We start from the raw sequence: 22,657 nt of genomic DNA, 5'->3' as shown, positions 1-22,657 counted from the left end.
GCAGTTGAAGATGGATTGCAATACTTAATATGAACAATTGGTGGCGTCTGAGGCACACAGACCGGCTTCAAAGGTCCATTCTGTTCGTGTAAAGATGTTCTACCTGGTACCTCTCGCCCACTCCCTTGTGAATGTGTGAATGAGAGAAATTTCAATTTGAAACCTAATCCTACCAGAATCAAACTGCAAGTACGTCTCCAAAGTTTAATTTGAAGTTTTACCCGTTCAGTACATTCAAAGAATGAACAATCCCTTGCCAAGTCATTAAAAAAAAATCTTTTTTAGTTTATTTATAAAATAGCACGCATTAATATCATCTCACGGGACATGAGGAAATCAGTAATAAACCACAGCCAGAAAAATAAGAGCTTCTGATTAAAATGAACAGGACACTCAGGGCTGGGATTCCTTATGCGTGCACCTAACAGAGAACTTCTCCGCAACTCCACGAACGTTCAATAAGCAAGTATTCCAGGACACAAATGCAACATGAGTTGAGAGATGAGAAACGTAAAATTATAAATGCTCTGATTTGTTCGATGTTCCTTAAATTATTTTGTTGGTGAGGAATTTTAACTTTCCCTAAACACAAATTCGTCTATAAGTATCGACCCTAAATTGAAATAAAATATGGCCTGTTGACCGACACTGTTAATTTCACTGGAAAACAGATTTGTTAATGACCCACTGATTTAAGTGAGGTGGATTTCTTACCCCCCCCCTCCCCCTCTCAGTTTGCCTCTTGCTGTATCTCAACCCTCGGCAGAGCATTGGAAATTGTGGGTTGTGAATATTTTCTTTTTTGTTGTGAAGTTCACGAAATATTTGTCCAAATCCCGACGAGTTAATATCCAGGACCGTAATAACATTTTTTTTTAGTACATTTTATCTTAGTGATATCCAAACGATGTTCGAATGAATATATTAATCCTGCAACTAACCTGTTACAGCCTTCTGTCACCGACTGCAGCAACCACTGTGCGAGTGCAACCAGACCATAGCACAGCAGCAATGGGAAGACGACTATAAAAGGTCCCCCTCCGCCGCCTTGAGGTGAGGTGGGGAGGGTAACAGACGAATTGCTCCGTTCTAATCAATAATGTTTACATTTGACATTTTAGTACATTCTAATAATCACAGAACATTTCGTCAATCCTAATGCAATCAGCAAGTACTTTTACACACATAGTAAAACACTTTTTTAAACAGTTTCTCTAAGAAAACAAGAAAGACTTGATTTCCTTCGCATAATTTAGGCACTGGGTGTTCGCAAGGATCCGGCGCGTTCTTTGCTTAATGTTTTGCCCTATGTGGAAATCTTCAACAACTTCAGAAGCCATCATTAGAAACTTGAGCTAATTGTTGCTCTGTGCTTATCCATTGAGTAACCGTATAGGGGCGAACGCCAGTGGCAAACCTTTCCCATCTCTCCCCAACCCACCCATCCATCCATCCTCCACCCTCCCTCCTTGTTACCTATATTGATCAGCACGTAATGAATTTGCTGCCATGGTTTATTTCTCGGGTTACCCTGCTTGATCCTGATGCTTTGCTCCAGTTTGAAAATTTGACGATAATCTTTGAAGTAGCCTCCCTCCCACCCATTCCTTTCCTGGAAGCTTTGATAACAATTCAGTAAAAACGACAAAAAAAAATCTAATGTTCTTGTAAACTGGTCTGTCTCTGTGCTGTCTTTGCCCTGTACCGAACCCAAATAAACTAGATTTTATTCTCATTTCCTGTATTTAATTGAGAGTACAGCTATTCCAGATGGATGTTCTGGTGAAACTTGACGATCTGGATATCTATAAGCACTGTGTATATTTTAAAGGAATACCGGGAATGGAACAATGCGCTTGATATCTGTTAGGAGAGCTTTTCATATAGCACTTTTTAATTGTTTCTTTGAGATATTTATTCCCGATTTAAAAAAAAGTTAGTAACTTTATTTTCACATTCTTGCAAATCATGTCTGGTTTATTTCTCTGCTGACAGTTTGTGTCTTGTCAGTAAAAGTAAGACGAGCGAAGATTATTTTCCACCTTCAGCTCCCAGTCTGTATTCCTCCAGTTCCAGTGAATTAGTTCAATAAAACTGACAATCAGCCTTCCTTTTCCACGATCAGTTTTGTCTTAATTCATTTTCCAATCAGTTTCTCCCTCCCCCCAGTAGAAATATTATTGACCAAGAGTTTGCTTGTAAGTGGACTGTGTTGAATCCCTTACAGCTAATGCACAGTTTGATTTAATTATTCATTTTTTTGGTGCAAGATGGTGACGCGTGTGTAATAGAACAAAGGGAATGTGAAAATGAAAGGCAGAGATTGGGGTGGGGGATGGTGGAGAGGGGGAGCTGACGCTGAAAATCAGCTGGTAAAGGTAAACCTCCATCCTGTCAGTGCCACTCCTCTCACACCGGCCTGGATGACTCTTCCATTAACACAAACTGCATTTCCAACAGCATCCAGCCCTCATTCCTTGTAAGTACAGCCATCCTATTAATAGCATGCCAATGTTATTTACAGTATTGTGTAGCTGTGTCTGGTGTCATCATGCTCACACCACCACCGAAGAGGCAACGGTGAAACTTTTATTTTCACTTTTTAAATTGTGCACCATATATATATAAATTAAGATCATTAGCTTATGTGGGCGAGAAGCATGTACAGTCCAAGATAAACCTGATTTTGCGTGCTGTTTTGTTTAAGTTATTTTGTGGGGTTTTTTTTTTGCTAATGAGCTTGCTTTCAGGAATAATTTGTTTGAACTGCTTGAATATAGATTTAAGCATTCTCCGACTTGCTGAGTAATGTTTGCTCTCTCTGTTATACATTGAGGTCGCTGTCATGTTGTAAAAAAGCAAACAATGATTCATAACTGTTAACCTGAGTGCTCACTTTATCTGAGCACCCGACTCTCTGTGTCAGGGGCCGAATATATTTAATGAACACCTGGAGGTAAGTTTCTTCAACTTCAAATGTAGACTGTTTTTAAATGTAAGAATTTGTATCAGGTACTCGACAATAACTCTTTGGGTAACTTTCACCGCAACCTTTCCGCTTCTCGACACATTCCTCCACAGGTCCCATGCCCTGCACCTTTCCCAATCCCAGTCGAGTCAAACAAGCCATCTTACTGTGGATTGTTAAAAATACCTTTGATAAATGTGACGGGGGAGGGGCGGTCAAATGTTAATGTAGTCGTTTGGAAGAGGTGGGCGAGCTGGATCGATTTCATCTATTTTATCGCTAACAACAGCGCATCACAGGCATGGTCAACAAAAGTTGGTCCTATTTAATAAGCCACGCTGCGTTACTTATATAAAATACCCATAATATGATACATCGGTCTGAGATGGAATAATATCTGTTTGAAGTAGGATGAACTTTTTCGGATGTTTTCTTTAAAAAAAAGCTTTCTCGATGTTTGTTTATGAACCGATTTGTACTATTTTAAACGGCATCGGTGACAACAGTCTGCTTCTCAACGCACGCTGCTAAAGTTAAAGCCGTTTGTTCTCTGGCGACGGTCACGCTACCCTCGCGGATAGAGACACAGCCACTTTTGTCTAGCGTTCAAGCACAACACACGCACACTCGCATACCTGGAAGCGCCTACTGGGAACCGTACGCCAGGGCCAACCGTACGCTATCCCCTGGTCGAGCGTCCTGAACACGGGCTCTCGGGTTTCTGAGTATTGCCGCGAAGTAAAAGTTTTTGATTTTAAAAAAACGTCCAGACTCCCCCAAACTGCCTTTTGCGGAACGGAGCAGAGCAACAGAGTGGCTCGGAACTGCTCCGGATTGGTCGTTGCGCAGGACTCCGTGTGCAATTGCGGAAATTTCACTTTCACCCAGTAAATCGGAGAGTTTGATGAGGGAGTGGGTGGAAATGAATCAGTTTGGACTCGATCAATAATCCTGATATCGTGGGGTTTTTTGTGTGTGGTGTCCATTGTGCTGCGCTCCTTGATTTTATTCAGTATTCACCTATTCCTAATCCTGTACCATGATGCTGAAGATATCCCTCCCGCTGTAATATTAGGAGACGCCAAAAGTCAACCAACCCTACGGAATTGAGTTAATTTGTATCCATTTCTGCAGATTGTGGCGGCTGTTTCATTTAAACAACAAAAAATGTTATGACATACTACAGGTCGCCTCTGTGAAGGAGGAGACGATACCCCTCGAGCGCTCTGTTTCCCATCCCCATAGAGCACACTTTACCCCCGCCACCCCATTCTGCCCTGAACCAGGGTTGTCGTAGCATTCTGACCCGAGGTGACAGACCTTTTTAATGGCTCAAATACCGGGAATTCACGTACAAGCTGCGCTTCCAACAAAGGTCGATTGTACTTGCTCAAACCTGTTGTTTGTATTTCCGTCCCTGGGTTTAAAGAAGAATCCGCTAACACACAACGATCAACGTTCTTAGATTGCCCGATGAGAATTCACAAAAGTGGACAGTCTCTGTGTCATCAGCCTGCTTCATACTCGTTGCGTTTGAGCGTTATTCTCCCTCAATAGTTCCACTGAGCCAGAACTTAATTGAAACGCAAAATGACTGGCGGGAAAGTGACTTAATATGAGAAGACTTGACACACTCCCAGTTGCAATATCTAAGTGCAATGCTTTGTTTTATATTGTTGGCTACATTTTGCCCCTCCGAACTTACTACCAGCTGAACGGCATCGTAATATGAGCGACTTTAGGGGTAGAAACTCCCGTTTGACAAGGGAACGATGGACGACGGTTTATACGGACTGAACAGCCAGGTCTGAGTTAATTTGATTGACGAGTTTGCATTGAAGTTGTTTCAATGGATAAAGCAGAGCCCCGAAGGCACCAGAGTGCATCGTCCTGTCTCTCGACTGCGTGCAATCCTTAGTCACATTTCAATACGTGTTGGATCAATGCTTGATGCACACGATGAAAATATGTAAATAATATCAGTTCAGGGAAAATCACTTACTTGTTTAAACTTGCCATATAGTTTCCAGTATCGGTAGATCTGTTGCTTGCAATAATCCCTTTAAGTTCGAGACGCACTAAACCTGAAAATAAATTAAAGTTCTCCATTGCATACCGTGATAAAGTTCATGTGCACGAACCCGGAATAGAGCAGCCTTCGTCCGTATATGCCGGGTTAAAAATGACGATCGTGATACTGCTGTTAAACAGCAATCTTGGAAATATACAATCTGCTGAACGATTCACGCGGGTTACATTTTAATCAATGTCATCCCAATAACATTTGTGTAATGTGGGTCAGGAGGTGTACTTGTATCTGAGTTGCATTCTCCATGCAGGTAATACATTTATGAAATAATGAGCGATATGCGGATTACCGACTGGCGTGCTCGTTTTCGTGACGGTACCTGTTACGCGTTGACCAGCTTCCTTTCTTTCATTTTGCCTGACCATAAAATAAGATGCTTCAGTGCACACTTCCCTACAACAATAGATAACTTTTTTTTGTAGTTCGGGACTATTTTACCGGAGAGCTGGAAGTTTATCTGTTTTGATAACAGCTGGCGAGCAAGGGTGAGACGGGGTCATTTTGCTGCGTTTCAATACACAGTGTGTGCAATAACTATCTGAAATCAAAGCATTGCTACTTCAAATGCTATTTCGGTATAGGGTGGAGAGGGGAAATGTTGCTGGATAAACATATAACCTATATATTCTTATAATTGCCGCATTATAATCCAACACAGATTGATTACTAGCCAGGTGGCAGTTTCATTGATCCTGCCGATGATTCCAGGTACAGCGATTATATTATCTTATATTACAGAATATGTTACATTATACATTATCTAAATATCGGCTGACATAAATAGATTTTACTTCAGTTTTGTGACCAGATTTAGCACAGAAGTTTCAGATTTTAAAAAAAATGGTTTTAAATCTGGTACTTGATGCCAGGCACAAGTTCAGCCCGAGAAGGAGCTGAAAATAAAAGAGAGGGTACCCGGTGGCTGTGTTCCCTTCCCTCCTTCAATATAATCATTGTTACATTCAGGAAAGGATCATAATATACTGATTACAACATCTCTTTAAAAAAAGTGGCAGCTAAAGGGTTAATGTGTAACTCTATCAGATTACCGAGTTGCACAGTATCAGTAAAAATGTAACACGCCAGATGATCTCAGTGTTAGCTTTCTCAGGCACGCTCTGCGATCTGAACAACAGCTCCGGCAAACGCCGTTCCCTCATAAATGCAATCAATTATACTCAATGGTCTAATCGCAGCCGCGGAGATCGACCCAGTCGCGCTCTCTCCAATGGTTATCACTTTCCGGGGGGGAAAAAAAAACCACGATAGGTATCGGAGATCAGTCCCCCCCCCCCCCCCCCACCCCCAAACCGGAGGCCAGCCTGTTTATAATGCGGCGGTTTCTTGAATGAAAAAACAATGCTCTTTTAGAACAAAAAAAAAGTTCAGGAACATTATCGCGGAAATGGCAGATTTTCTGAAATGCGTGGGAGCGGTAGAAGCTGTGGTCTGAGAGCGGATCGGAGAGAGAACGAGGGGAAGTTGGGTTTTCTTTCAGTTTTGACGTGACATCGGTTCACATTTGCGAAGTTCAGCGATCTCTGACCAGCGCGGGGATGTTCATCGCTGGCTGCGCTGTTGTGTAGTATGAGTTGGCCCGGTGGCTGGCCGATCGCTTCCCCTCTTGCCTCAGCCCTTCACACTCTCTCCCTCTCTGTCGCGCTGCTCTCGGGAGCAGCAGACAGCAAGGCTGCTTGCGAGGGGGGAGCCATAAGATCAATGCCCTGGCCATCCACTTTCTGATGTTGCACGACGGGAAATGCTTTGAATATTTGGGACATGGCCGCTGGAATTGATCGCCAAGATTGACAGCACTAACCATCGCCTTCACTTGTTCCACAGAGAATAGCAATATCATTTTTCGGCAGCCCGTCGGCAACTTCTGCCAGCGATTCGGACACCCCCACCCCCATCAGCTCCCTCTCCATGGCCCGGGTACGCTTCAGTTGACTTTAAGCTCTTCGTTTCAGCTCCTTTTGTTTTTTTTTTAAATACATAACGATTGTTTTAAAATTGTCAAACGATTTGACACATCTAACGACACGGGATAGCCCCGGAGCTGCTCCTCGCCAGACTGGCGTCTAAGGTAACCCGGCAAAACCCTTATGTTTGGTTTGTGTGTGTGTGTGTGTGTGTGTGTGTGTTCGCGCGTTGATTGTTGTGTCTACGGATCTTTGCTTCTGAGCATTTCTACGGATTTCTTCTTCAGTGCTGTGGTTGGAGAATGATTTTTTTCTCTCTCTGCGATCTGGTTAGGGTCAGTTTGTGCGCCTAGAGGTTGTTCCGCAAATAAACCGCCCCCCCTTCATTTAGTCATCTACAATGTAAAAAAAAATCCTTGCGAGTTATTGCAAACTGAAATCTTTCTGCTCCTCACACGTTACATGAATGAAGTCTCTCTCCCCCACCCCCCCCCCCCTCCCCACCCCCGCATCTTCCGAGCAACCCCTATTCTTTCCTTCCGCGATTTACGCCAAACCGCGTTGGAAAGCGAACATCGCTGGGAATCAGAGTTTTACAAAGCCATCAGGGGTAGGGAGGAATTCGGACCCCGGCGTTTCCGAGTCCAAGTGGGGAAGGTGCGATTTTAGAAGAAGCTGTGATTTCGTTTGGAAAACAATAACGTGTCGCCACACCTTGGATGAAGAATGCGAAGTTTTAATGTGTATTGCACTGGTCATTCTTGCAGTATCGAAACAATTAGCAACAGTTCCCTCATACAAGACAGGCGGCAATTTCGACTCTGTCCACACAGCGGTACTAGATGTTAAGTACCGCCTGTGGAAAGCGTCTGATTATAGAATTATAAAGTTGTAATCTGGATGTTTCAGATGCTGTCTGATGTTTATTTCAAACTGTTTTAAAGAATGTTTAAACCCCGACACTTCTTGCTATTTCACCCATTTCCTCCTTTGTCTGAGATCATCTCTTTTTTACTCAGTTCCACTGGGGAGGGTCATGCAAATTGACCTGAGAAAAATACACAAGCACGTAAATTAAAATAAAACAGACACCCAAAGACCGACCCATAAGGAGACAATACCAAACCTTTCCTTGTAACAAGCTTCCTTGGCGCGATCACACACTTGTGTCAACTACAGAGGCCAAACGTGAGTCGTAAACTTCACTTTGAAACCCCACTGATAACGTTATTTTCGAACAGTAATGAAATGCTGGACAGCACGATTTATTCCCGAACTATTTGGATATCGATTAGATCACAATAACTGTATTGTTTATAAAGTTTAATGCAATTTTATATTAATACACCCAATTCTTTATTCGAAAAGTCAAAAATATTTATATTTTGTTTGGCGTGGATCTCAATATTGCATTTAGTTTTTACATTTAATATTGAGTACATTAACACAGTTTCTTAACAAATACACACTTCATTAAAGTAATTTGGGGCATTTATTTCTGTAGCTGCGTTGGTGACGTGTTGTTTGTAATCCGATAAATGTATCTATTTTCTGCGAAATATTGCAATAACTGTTCCACCCTGTGCGTGAAAGAAGGAAAGCGTTCAATGGTATCTCTAAATGGGACATTGCCTGTTTACCAGTCGGAAGCTCCGATGTTATCGATCTGATATAGGTGACCTTCCTTTATCCACACTTTCTCGGCTGCAGAAGGAGAACGAGGGAGAAAATTGAAGAGACAATTATCGTTGTGCCTGTTACTGTTTTCCCTTGGTGACGGGAAGGTGGGGGCGGTGTATAAAGTGAGTGAGAGAGAGAGAGAATGTGAAAGTTGTCTGGGGAGAAGAGATTAGCTCTTTCTGACTTTTGGGTCAGGGGTGTTTCCCAAAATACTGAGTCAAAACTTTCACCAGAAAAAATAGAACTCATGTTGAGCGCAGATAAGCAGTATGTTTAACCACAACACATCTGTTTATTATAAGGTTTTGGAAGTCATTTGCAACATTACATCTCTCATTTTTGGGCATGACGCACACGTTATTTTCAGATTTGATGCTAAAATGTTCAAGAATTCTCATCTTTTACTGGTTTTAAAATGTTGTCATGTAAACGGTCTGCGTGACTCAGTTACACCTTCCTGTACATAGTTTAATGTACATTATTTTCTCTTTGTGGTGTGCATGTACAATTCATAAATAGGGAAACCGAATGGTGGAAAGCATCTCGATCGGTTCTAATGATGAACTGGTAATTGAATTGAAATTATATATTAGGAATTTCACGGAATATACACACGTAGGCAACACAGTTCATTTTGTTTGCTACTGTTGTCAAGACCAATCGATCATTTAATCTGAATAATCCATGCATTATGAGTCTCGCAGGAAAATATTTGATGGCGTAGTACTAAACAATCCTTTTATGTGAACAACAGTTCTTAAAAACTAAGTGAGTCGCGTATGATTTCATGTGATTTATCTGCACAGCAAACGATCGCCAGTATAGATTTTATTGAACGCTATTTAGACACACTTCATTTAATAACCATTCTTGGTTCTACATAACATAATGCAACTAATGCTGAAAGACTGTTTGTAAAACAATACCCTGACTAGTCCCAGTGTTCGGGAAAAGTTGATCTGCTAATGGCATTTTGTTTTGAACAGCTGTCTGACTTGTTGCTTGCTGTTAAAGTAACTTCCCTCATAAGGTAAGGTGGCACTGAAGCTGAAAGGAGGTCCAAATGGCACATTTATAATTAGATTGCAAATTCAGCAGATTGTGCCCATACTACTGAGTTAAACTGCAATGTCTGGGATCTCAATAGAGGCGTCTTAAAGAGAGTCTCCACTGAGTCTTGGGTTATTCTCTTTTCACATTCTTCAACCTCTACAGCCGTGAACAGCAGGGACACTTGATTAAGGCCGTATATATTTCACATAATAAACACCTAGCGAGGAGCTACAAGGCTAACGTTTGGAGTCAGCAGCAGGGGTGTGATATTTAAATTGTAGACAGATATAGACGTTGTAACCGCGATATGCCACTAGTTTAGTTCATATTTTTACATCTCACAGTATAATTCAATATAATGAAAAGTACATTAAATGGAGATTCAGAAATTATTACCTTTTTTAAAAAATGCACGTCACTAATTTATATTACATTTGCAGTAGTTTATAATCTGACATTTTTTTGTGACCTGGAATATATACTGGATATTAAAATAGCAAATACATTTGTTTGCGAAGTTAGACAATACTACCAAAGAGATTCAGGAACATCCGCTAAACTAAAACAAAGAACTATTTTGGAATAGTTTTACTTCTCCTCGTGGACGATTCCTTTTATTGCTGTTGACTGACCTACCGGATTGTTCAATCAAAGCAATTTTTAAAGCAATAAGGTAGTTTCCCTTGTCATTTTAACATGTTTCTTCAGATTAATTATTTGACCAGTGATCGTTTGCAAATCAACCTAAGATTCGCTATCGTTTACACTCCAAACAAACTCCTGCCTTTACATATCCACAAAAGTAAGCAGAACGCATTTGGAACGAGTTAGACTGCCACGACCTCATTATTGTTTGCCCAAGAAATGAATCTAATTTAAAGCACAAATTGAACTTAATGAGAATATGAATTGAAGGCAAGATTGGAAAATCAGCAACTTGCACTTCAACATCCTAGCCATATTTTCCACGAAATTATTTAAAGGTAATGGGAGCTAAATGGACAACATCTTTTTGAGGTTTCAGTAAAAATCTGAATTCTAAAGACTTTTTAAACAAGGAAGACACAAAATAAATTCGATTGAATCACCTGTTGCCTGTCGTTTGGTGTCACCCAATTGCGCAGAGACCCTGGAAAAATTAAGATTGAAAACGTGCATTTACTAAAACTTGTTGAGTATGTACAGCTCTAGGTTCCAGTTTGATTAGTTATTACAATGGGAGGTAAATACTTTTGCAGACTTCTGCAAGGCGAAAATTTCACTTGATTAAGTCGCATTCAAAGAATTAAAATCATATGACGGAGATGTTAGAAGCCACTGAGGCAAATTATATAAATTGTAAATTTATTTTGCAGAGTTCGGGGAAAATGTTTGTTTAACGTACGATTCAAATGTTGCTTTTGAGCTGAACGTTTCAGCTCCCTGCTGCATGACGGCATTTCTAGGGTTAATTGACTTACACCGGCACGGACATAATGCAGACTATTGTAGGTTCATTTTTACTACAGTTATTTTAGGTCAGCCTAATAGGTTTGAAAGTTTTTTGTTGTAGTTTGAAATATTTCACCTGAGCTATACAGTCGGAGTCTATGTTTGTTCCAATCGCCTCCTTTCTACCATCCCACCTCCTCCAGATTCCATCCCGGAGCTCAGATAGACCCCCCCACTCAAAACATACTGGAAACTCCAGATTTCACGGGTATGCAGGTTAAATATTGCAGGTGTTAGAGACTCAGTTCATGTTCCCCTGAGAAGCAAGTGTGTCCCCCCGTTCCCCCCCCCGCCTTCGGGGGACTTTTATATGGGGTGTCTGTTCAAACACTGCTTGACGATTGGAACGGACAGAAAATCTGTGCAGGGAAAGGTAGGAGAAAGGCGGAGAGACGGGGGTGGGGGGGGGGGGGTGGGGGGGAGAAAGGGGGGTGAGGAGCAGGGAGCAGAGGATTAAAAAAAGAGAGAGGTAACAACATTTTAGTGATGGGAAACAGAAAATGAAAGACGCCCGGGAGCAAATCTTCACGAACGTTAAAATAAAACAGTAGAGTACTGCGCTGCGATTCAGAGAACACTTCTACTTGACATAAACATTTCAGTTGTAAATGGAAAGGGGAACTGTGAAAAGATTGAAAGGAGATTGCCAGCGACCGGGATAAGAGTGTGGGCTGTCAGACAGGGTTAAGGTCGAGGCTTGCTGACAGAGGCTCAGATTACCCATCACAGCGGGCACAAGTCGAAGCAGCAGAGCGAGTGGGTCTGAAAGGACATTGTGGTGCTGGGGATCCGAGAGGCGAACACCCAACTCAAATAAGATCGACCACATACACTTGACGCAGTACTGGACTGAATACCCACTCGTCCCCATTGGAGAAATATATGGCTTTCTTGGCTTGATTAATTTAACAAGCACCGTTGTGTAGTGCTTTTGTGTGTGTGATTTTGTTCGCGAAATAGCCCGGAGTTGGTGGATCTTTGGCGATTCTCCCTCTCGGCTTGCCGATAGCCCAGATGTGATTTTGTTTTTGCAAGATTCATTCTTCTGCAAACGGTTCCAGCCACAGATCCCGTTCATTCTGCAGAGCCCGGAGTCCAGGGCATCAGCAGGAGTTGTCAATATTAGTATCCAGCAAAACGAGCCCGTGTGTTAGGGAGAGAGTGAAGGGAACTCTCTGCAGGTCATAAAGTTTGTTTAAAGTACGCATACGATATTGTGAATTTAAACCGTGTCCAAAAGACAAACATTTAGGAGTTTTCAACAATGTACTTGGAAATGTATGCCAATAGAACAGATAAATGGGAACAATTCTTACTGAGAAAACAAATTAGGTAGTTGATTGTCAGTATGTGTTGTTTCCCCAATTTTAAATAGTGCTAGTGTACTTTTCAAAAATGGGAAATAGGCAGAAACTGAACATAGTCTTAGAATTTTCTGTCTTGTGCGTCTGAAACCACTCTGATCCCTAACGCTATGATCAAGCCCTCAAGACTTACTCCAAGGTGTAATGGAAAATACTCGTCAATTATATGGAATCCAAGTTGCTTTTTATTTTATTTAGGCCTTGGACATTTTTTCATGGAATCATTGAAATAAAATTGAGGCAACCTTGACTTCATTAACATCTCAAAGTAATTATTTGCTGACAAATCATACTTCTTATTAAACATTCAATACTCAAGTTTGTAACAGGAGACTAATCACAAGGAAAACATTAGGTATACAAACGAAATAATGTTTAATTATTTTCACCCTAGGGAGAAAGTGCCCATTCCTGAAGATGATTTTATATGTGTATGTATTCTTAACATGATGCAAATATGCTTCTATAATCCTCAGAGAGTTTAATTGTAATTAACAGATCCAAGGCTGCACCTTGTGCACACAGACATACAGCTGCATTTTTCAAACTGCACTGTTCAAGTAGCACTTAACTCTTATGCTTTATTTAATCTGTAATCCAATAGAATATGTTGAGTTCATCAAGATGCTTGATATATTTGATCCAGATATTGACTGTATTTGAGGACTGCAGCAGTAAGCTATTGACTGCAGAGTTGCAGAGTGATTAAGTGATTTATAATACCCAAAGTCGAAGGCTGAGAGTATTATTGTACACAGAGGTCAATTCTGTGACCTATGGGCCAAAGATTCAGTTTAAAGACTGAAAGTTGTGGTCACTATTAACTAGACTGAATATTTATTTATTTCAACTCTACCTAGCTCCAGTTTTGTGGCTTATACCCTGTATTGTTTTGTCCATGGAAGTCGTCATCGACAAATTGTTGCTTATTGATAATAATTAAAAGACAGTAATTTATTTTTCAGTCAAGGAATAAATCTTCCTCCAATCTGATCAAAGGCATTTTCATAGAGTTGGTAGAATGAGTTTACTTCTGTCAGTTAAAACAGTATTGTGGATATGAAAGCATTTTACAATATTTCCATGTGAACTATGAAATGCAATAATAATGAATATTGCCATTATAATTATGGCTTAATCTTGCTCAGAAAGAAATGGAGTTTTAGAAATCTTGTGTGAAGTTTAAATTCAGAGCAATTTCAGGAATTCAATATATTACACAAAATACATAGTGATTGCCACAGCATTAATTTTTAGCTAAAGCCTAATTTTCTTTTGTTGCATATTGGTATCAAATTAATGTGTGTCAACACATGTGATATATACCAGATGTATTTCATGCCTGAAAATTCTCTAGTCATTAGAAATATAATTCTTTATATGTCATCCAGGGATCATAATTTATGTCTCTCAAATGACTAGACTTGATAACTCAAAAACAACAGAGTTGTGAGTAAATTATGGTCACTGGAATACATGAGGTATAGTTTGGACTCATGACTTTCTCACGTCCTCTGCGCATAGTCTAAATCAGTTGAGTGATGACATAATCTTCCAATATTTTTTGGTCTCAAAGACCATTTCTGAAAGGGTCTGATTTGACAGCTTTCTGTACACTTTCCATTATCTATCCAAATGTATGATTGATTGTAGAGAAGCACAACAGAAATTGATCTTAATTTTATACAGTGCCTAGATGTGCACTGTCCAGCGGAGGCCATTGGATAGGAATCAGAGGTGAGAAACAAAAGCAAAACATCCTAACATCGTTCCAGCTGAGATCAGATTACTCCAGACAGCCCAAGTATTTAACTTGGGACCTAACTTGTCTGGTTGATTAGGACCCTCAATAGTGCATTTTCCCCGGGGCATTCTGAAGCTAAAATATACATATAAATGGCACAATCATTAAATATTCAACATGGTTATCACCACCATGGAAAGACTCACAACTAAAAATCTTGCGGATTGAGTAAAAACACAAGAATGCGAGTAGTGAAGCAATAGATGGGAACAATTTGAAGGTAGCAGTCATTCCCTTGTTCGAGTACGTCTGTACACACGGATTATTGGATATTGTCAAATTTTAATTAACTAATACACTTGAGTAATATCCCATATCATTGCAAATCATTGACTTAAAATGTGTTGATGCATTCAAAACATTTCCACTCTATTTTCAACAGACTAAATTGACCTAGTAGGTCATAATCACATAGAAATTTACTGTGACATGGTTGACTGGACTTGGTTAAGGCCTTGCCCCTGTCATTCATATTAGGACCTGATGAGCATCCTGTTAATGGGTTATTTACCATCTGAGGTAAAACCATGACAGTGGGATTTCTCCAAATAATGTAACATCTTGTCCACTCATTGAAATGCTTGTTATCTTAATATAAAGATGCAGTGAAACTTAGAATTAAAATACACTGGATATTTAAAAAAATACCTTTATCAACCATAAAATGTAATTAAAAATTCTGTCATTGGAAATCACGGTTTGAGATTTCTGAGGAACTTTGTTGTGCAGTAAGAATCCCTTCCTGTGAGCTATTAAATGCTTATGTACTTATTTAGGCTGCTATATAGGTAGTATCATAGATTACATAAATATTTTGTCTATCAACTATGCCAAGTTATTCTTTATAAAGATAAAGGGCTCTACTGACTGTTAAAATGCACTTGCAATGAAGGTCCAGGCTTCAGCTATGAGCATAATTAATCTGTCAGATTTCCACTTCACCTGAATGCTCAACATTTCTTTCTTTTTCAATATTTTTATTACATAATAATAGATACATACAGAAAAAAATGATTGATTCATTACAAAGTCAGCAAACACGTTAACAGGACTTTTCCTTTTACCTTATGTAACTTATTGTTTCAAGGATATATTGAAAAAAAAGAAAAAAAACCAAAAAGAGAAATAAAAAAATCAAAAATATGATATATAATCCGAACCCTAAACCATTCCAAAGTTGCATGGCAACATAAAGAGAAAGTACAGTAATAGTAAAAAATAAGAAGCGCAAAACCACTAGAATCACAAATTACATAATTATCATTCCCATTAAAGGTTATGAAAGTAATTCAAAAAGAAGCCCTAGAGATTCGAAAAATTCAAATACAAAAGACTTGTTGAACATCTTATTTTTTTTTCCAAATCTCTGACCAGTCATTTCCATGAGAAACGAAAACTTTGAAAGGGAGCCCTAAGCCTCAACTTTGTGCTGTCTGAGGTTAGTATGTCAATACTTGACAAATCTTCTATTTTAGTGGTGTAATTAAACCATTTTTATGTGTTTAATCAGCACAAATGCATTCTATGATCCCACAATACAGTTTCACCAGTATAATTTTATTAACTTTGAGGAAAAGATCTGTTGATTATTTAAACCAGTGGATGGGAAGAAAAAGTTTGAAAACCACTGTTTTAATCGCCCCTAATTGACTCATTATGTGCACGGTTTCATAACTCCAAAGGAAATGGGCCGATGACCATTTTTATCAAGCAAAGTATTTCAATGACAATGGGGTCTAGGGCAATGGTTCTCAACCTTCCCTTCCCACTCACACACCACCTTAAGCAATCCCTTACTAGTCACAGAGTACTGATGGCATAGTGAGTGAAAAGGAAAAGGTTGAGAACCACTGATTGAAACTATTATTGATAATAGTTTTAAATTTTGTGTAGTACAGTTTTTACTTAAAAATATATTGAAACTTAAAACATCTCCTTAAAGATTTAGTTACATTTTGGAGAAGGCATTTTCAGTCATATGAACATTATTGCACAGAGTAGTGATATGACCCTTGCATGAATCACATCTGAAGCATTACAATTAAACAGCTTTCTATAAAGGGAACAGGACTGTGGATACATGTTTCATTAGCAGATGAGCTGAAAAGGTGAGGGTGGGTCAGCGGAGAGTGGTATGTGACTATTACTGTCTCCTTTTCCATTCTTTAAGTCACATTATAATTTTAGAATCATATTATGATATCATTGTTGCACTGGAACCATGTTAGTGAGGTCATCTGCAAATACTTATGCTTGTCATAGAATAGGACAGAACACTAGTGCAGTGACATGGCAGGTTTAAAGAGTACTAACACAGAAAAACCAACAGGCTTCATAAAACTTGCTACAAGTAGTCTTATTATTTATATTGAGAGTTCAGACAGTCTACCAAAGTATTCAAAATTTAATTAAGCATTGTGCACACATCGATGCATGTATAATAAGCTCAATCCAGTTAGGATAAAATTACATTAATAGTCTTTTATTCCTGATATTTGTCCAGCAGTTTCTTATTCAGTCACAAGCCCTTTAGGCAGGTCCATGTTACTAGACCCAACACATTTATTCAGCCCATTGAATTGCAATTTGTCTTTTGTGTTGATGTGAATATCACTGGATGGGATTTTTTGAAATTAATGAAGGCAGCTTGTCGGTTCCACTCTTATCGCTGCTTTGGAAACTTCTGAACTCAAATCTCTCTTCAGAATCAAGATTAACCACTGTCTCCAAATTTACAAATATCCTATATTACATGTGCACAAATGCCCTCTAATTTAGTGGTTGTCAACCTTCTTCTTTCCACTCATGCACTACTTTAAGTATTCCCTATTCCATAGGTGCTCTGTGAATTAGTAAGGGATTGCTTAAGGTGGTACGTGGATGGGAAGAAAAAGTTTGAAAACTATTGTTTTAATCGTACCTAATTGACTCGTTATGTGCACGGTTTCATAACTCCAAAGGAAATGGGCTAATGACAATTCTTCTCAAGCAAAATATTTCAGTAACATTTAGGTCTAGAGCAGTGATTCTCAACCTTCCCTTCCCACTCAAATACCTCCTTAAGCAATCCCTTACTAATCACAGAGCACGGATGGCATAGGAATTACTTAAAGTGGTATGTGAGTGGAAAGAAAAAGGTTGAGATCACTGCTCTAACTAAATATCGGGAAGACCAAAGCCTTTGTCTTGGATTGTGTTGCAAACACCAACCTTTTGATTCAATCCATTGCTCCCTTTGCCCCTGAGTATCATTAATTTTATATGAGTCAAGTTTCAATGACCACTTCTATCACCCATCTCTCACCACTGTTCATCTGCTGATGAAACCCGCATCCACAATTTTGCTCCATCCACACATGGCTGTTCTAATATACTACTGCTATCCTTGATCATTCTTTCCTTGTCTACATTATGCCATCCTACGCTCTGTTGCAAAATCTTCATGGTGCTCAGTATATCGATCTCCCCAATGCTGAGTGACTGGGTTAATTCCTGGTGAATGTACAATATGTTTAAAATTATTATCCCTTTTTTCAAATCCTTCCCTCCATTGTGTTGTTGTTCTATACATTTGCAATCTTTTTCTTAAAAGGATGGGAATTGGCTAAGAGGGTTGTTCTGTGAGGAGATAGGTGGACTGAATGGCCTGTGCATTCACAATTCTATAGCTGATGTTAGATATCCGTGCTTCTCCAATTCTGACCTTTTAAGTATGTCTAAATTTGATTGCTCTATTATTGAAAACTGTGCCTTCTGTTGAAAATATTCAAAGCTTTAATTTTTTCTTTCTTCCTTACTACCTTACTTTCATTTGTTAAGGCTCCCTTAAATTATTTACATTTGTCATATTGATCATCTGCATTAATATCTTATGTGTCCATTACTACATTTTATTTGATGGTCATATAATGTACTTGACTATGTTAAAGGTGCTATATAAATGCACATTGATGTTGTCCATATCACAGTGCAGAACAAATAATGCGTTCACTGTTGCAATTGCCCGCTCTTCAGATGAGATCTTAAAGTAAGAGCTACCACACATTCTCAGGTAGATGTAAGAGTTGGCATTCTGTGACATGCTGAGTTTCTGAAAGATGAATCATAAACCACAAGCATTATTCTTTTTTTCTCTTTAGTTTTAACCACATCGGTGCCTGTCGGGTAATTTCTCCCAATGGCCCTTCTCCAGTAGTAAATCTTTATGTTTTTGAATGCAGATATATGGCATTATATTATATTCACACACACATATAGACAGATAATCATTTTCCTTTGTTTCTGATTAGAGAATAATGTGAAATTAACTTTGAAATTTATGGTTGTTAATCTCTCATTTGTCAGTATAAATATTGGTTTCAAATTGGAATATACAGTATGAGAAAAGAAAATAGAACTTTTATATTCATAATGGACCAGACAGTGGGATGTTCAAATTTGTGATGCTACAATACAATTAAGAAATCAGCATGAGTAATGGGGTGACAATCTCAATCTAATTTAGAAAAGAGACTCATCTAATCATGAAGTGCGTGTACATGATGTTGCAGTACCCATGTTGCACTTTTTTCATCAGCCAGTATAGGAATTTAAACTCCACAGGTCTTGCCCATACTCAAAGCTGTTGTTGGAAACATTGTAATCCCAGTTGGACCTCCATATATGAAGCACAAAGCGAGTCCAAACGCACAATATGTTGCTCATTGGTCTCAGGTCCCTTGTTTGAGAACAGCCTCCATGTCATCTTCAATCACACTATAAAAACAGCATTACTAAGCTATCATGGAGTTCAACCACAAGTGTAACCAGCGGGCAAAGGCTAACAGACATTGTTCTAAGTACCAGTGCTGCATCTGTCAGTGATTTATTTCACAGCTAGGTTTTTCTAAAGCTCACACTGTTCCATGGAGGCAGACCTTGCCTCTTTGGCATTAGTGGGGGCTAATTTATCAATACACAATTCAGCTGTAAAATGAAGTTTAAATGCTTTCCCTTTTCTACGGTAAAGGCACAGCTTTCAGTCTAGAACTCAACCCTATGGAAACACTATTTGTGGTTTTATTATTTCCATCTTTCTCCTTTTACTTGTTGAAAGTTGTAATTTTAGGACACTGAAGGTATTTGGTGATAGTTATTACAGCTGAGTTCTGATATACACACGACCAATTTATTAAAGTTTTGTGAACTGCATTTTAATGTTAAAAGAGCAGTAATTTGGTGCCCTGGTATTCTGTGCTTGCATCAGGTATGTGTTTATCAGCCATCAACGATCAACTATGTCTCAGTTTGCACAGCTTAAAAGAAATTAATGTTTAAGTCTGGCATGTTAAAAACTGTGCAGACCAAGACTTCACATCTTAAAAAGGCAAAGCTTAGTTGTGGTATTTTACCCTCTCCTTGTCTTTTGAGAGGAGTAGAATTCAGCATTTGAAAACACTGGAATGGCATTTGTTTTATTAAATTTAACATAAGAGCTAGCTGTAATGCTGAAATAATAAAAACAGACCCATTTTCATCATAAATCCTATTTAAAATATAATTATGCCTGTCGAATTATAGCCATGTGACTAAGTGATGTACTATATCTAATCTACATATCTTTTTACATCTTGAAGCTAATAAATTCCTTAAGTAAGAATGTTTTTTTTAACAGTATAAAATACACTTTCCATCTTCATGGCCATTCCTCCCAGCACTCTTTCAAGTAATTATATTGGCAGATAGTTTATTATGATAACGAAGATGTCTTAACTGGGACCTCCATTTAATGGAGACTTGCATTCTAAAAGCTTGTGGTTTGAACCATCCACTCCCTAGGTTCTTTCTGTTTGTTCCTTTCACATTCCCCGAGGATGCAACAAAATAAAATGAAATATATTCATTTAGTTTAATGAAATATTTTGTTTTTAAACCAAACTTTTCTAACTAGCTTTATTAAAAAAACAAAAATAATAAAAAAACAAGCACTTTGCACTTTCTTAGGAATGATGTTGCGTATTAAATTACATGCATATTTTCCAGAGTAAAATAATTTTTCAAAAAATAGGTTCACATGGTTAGTCCTTGTGTAAACACTTGGAAGTGGCAATTGTCCCCATTCCCAAAACACTCTAATGAGGTTAATGGCAGAAATATATTGCAGCAGTTATCATTTCAGATCATCTAATCAGGCAGATGCAGACACCAGGGATGATATTACACAGATATGACATTGGGAGATTATGCATATCTCTTTGGTTTAAAGCAGAGAAGAATAATACGGTGCAAAACTTTGATCTACTCTAAGGTGATGCTCCTAGAAGAAAATGATATATTTTTCAGGTGCACATAAGTGATTGTGTTATTTGGAGGAAATTCTCTGTTCTTGAAGTCAGCACCTTTGGAACTTCTAATAGGTTTTGTTAAAACTACACTTTTAATGCTGCAAAATAATTGGGTGTGCCTTCTTGAGAAAAATGGTAACTGAATAATCAAAAAAGAGATACATATTTTAGCTGAATACTGCAATGCTGTTATACAGTAATAATTTGCATTCATTACACATATTTACCCTGGTACATATTGGTTTTCATAATACCATAACACTAATTTTTGATTGGTTTAATATATAAAGAACCAACATTATTTTAATGAGGCTTTGCAAGATCTGTTTTACATTCAATCTATTTAGATTGGAACCAAAGCTGGGCTAAATTTTCACCTTTAATTTGCAGCAGTGATATTTCTAAGGCTAAGCAAAAAAAAAACTAGCTGAACATTCAAGGGAGGAAATTCTACTATTTTGACTTTATTGTCAGCCACTGTCATCCAACTTTCTGTACAGGACAGAGCTTCGGATATATATCACTGTACATTTATAGATGTTCATCATGGACAATTCGTTTCTTTTGTTTATCCCCATGCTTACCACTTTGATCTTTTTTAGAATTAAGGGAAATGACTTATTGATTTAAAATATTTTGCTTTATCCATCATCTAATATTCAGCTTGAGAAAATCGAGAGAACGGGACAAAAAAAACAATTCAGGCAACTCTCCAGCTTGACATCCCCTCACTATACATACCTGCAATGGCAACCTCCTCGTGTCTCGACAGGAAGGACTGAAAATGTCACTGTCACAGCTGCTGGTGCAGAATCTGTACTTGTGTCAGCAATCAGGTCAAACTGCGTTGGCGCATACAGTGTTAGCATTGTTGTGCCAAGCTAAATATTTTGCCCACTGGGTCTACAAGTGAATTGAAAAGTTTTGATCAAAAGTAGAAAAAAAATCAGTATTTCAGCCAAATGTTGACTGGTGGTTTATGACTGGCAGATAATGCTTATACTTAGTTAACTCCTCCAAGTCTAGTGCAGACGATTTTCCTGAGAACCTAAAAAAAAATATTAAAGGCATTATATTTTACAAAAACCCATTCATTTTCTATTTCCTCCCATATTTTTCTGGATGGCAGTAACTCATGTTTGGATATGTGATCAAACACAAGCAATTACTTTCTGTATATGATATATAATCCTACACAGTGGACATTTAGTGGGCATGGATTGACCCAGTATTATATTTCTTGAATGGTTTGACTTTCAATGGAAACAAATGATGAAGAGTTTCCTTCTAGGTAGGCAATCCACACTATGCATTTCCTCTCCTAACCTACCTCCCTCTTCAATCTCAAACACATTAAAATGATCTCCATTGAGTGTGAGCTGGTATTTGACAAGAGCATTTTCAATACTGAATTGAAAACTAATGTGACCTGTTCCATTTGAAACAGGAATCACAATATATATTTCAAGGGTGGGAAATCTTTCCCATTTTCCTATAATCTCGACCTATATGAGAGTCAATCTTTCTACTACTTCTAAAGAAAGGCAATTGGGCTAAAATATTCACTCTGTTTCTTTGCCACCATCTCCTGTCTGACCTGCTGAATATTTCTATGCATTTCTGTTTGGATTTAATCTATATTTCTAGCATCTAGAGCAGCTATTCTCAATGGGGGCCATACCCCCCCATCCCCTGCAGGAGCCACGGCACATTTTAGGGTGGCCATGGACTGAAATCATATAATAAAAAAAGTATGTAGCCATTAGAAGAGATGTATGAAAGAAACCAAACCAACTAAACTTGACTTGTTCACAGAGAAGGGGGCCAAAACAAGATCTAAACATAAAGATAAAGAATGAAACATGGGAAAAGCTATGCTCCGGAACGGAGAAATACAATAAACACGAGGTTACGCATGATACAATATAATTGGTTACACAGGCTATACATCACACCCCAAAAG

The 22,657-nt window shown here is 38.6% G+C and overlaps 1 protein-coding gene and 2 long non-coding RNA genes across 9 annotated transcripts in view; 1 reads left to right on the top strand and 2 right to left on the bottom strand.

Moving 5' to 3' along the window:
• Nucleotides 1-4,112, bottom strand: part of LOC138743190 (uncharacterized) — a 64,512-nt gene extending 60,400 nt beyond the window's left edge. For both annotated transcript variants that reach the window (XR_011344716.1, XR_011344719.1), the window contains exon 1: nt 3,604-4,112. This is a non-coding gene — a long non-coding RNA (uncharacterized lncRNA). The remainder of the gene's footprint in view (nt 1-3,603) is intronic.
• Nucleotides 4,113-6,476: 2,364 nt separating this feature from the next.
• Nucleotides 6,477-22,657, top strand: part of sox6 (SRY-box transcription factor 6) — a 676,057-nt gene continuing 659,876 nt past the window's right edge. For 4 of the 6 annotated variants that reach the window (XM_069898041.1, XM_069898034.1, XM_069897942.1 and 1 more), the window contains exon 1: nt 6,477-7,143. The gene's annotated coding sequence lies outside the window, so the exon portion shown is untranslated. Of the gene's footprint in view, nt 7,144-7,998; nt 8,168-22,657 lie in introns of all 6 variants that reach the window. The other 2 variants (XM_069897905.1, XM_069897860.1) reach the window with 1 other exon arrangement.
• On the bottom strand, nt 7,883-8,180 carry LOC138743205 (uncharacterized). Its single transcript, XR_011344724.1, has 2 exons — nt 8,106-8,180; nt 7,883-8,027 (listed from the first exon to the last, which is right to left on the bottom strand). It is a non-coding gene; the product is annotated as an uncharacterized lncRNA (long non-coding RNA).

Source organism: Narcine bancroftii, chromosome 1, assembly GCF_036971445.1.
Source record: "Narcine bancroftii isolate sNarBan1 chromosome 1, sNarBan1.hap1, whole genome shotgun sequence".
Classification (NCBI taxonomy): Eukaryota; Metazoa; Chordata; class Chondrichthyes; order Torpediniformes; family Narcinidae; genus Narcine; species Narcine bancroftii.
Note: the sequence above shows the minus strand (reverse complement) of the source record. Positions and strands in the feature narration are given on the sequence as shown.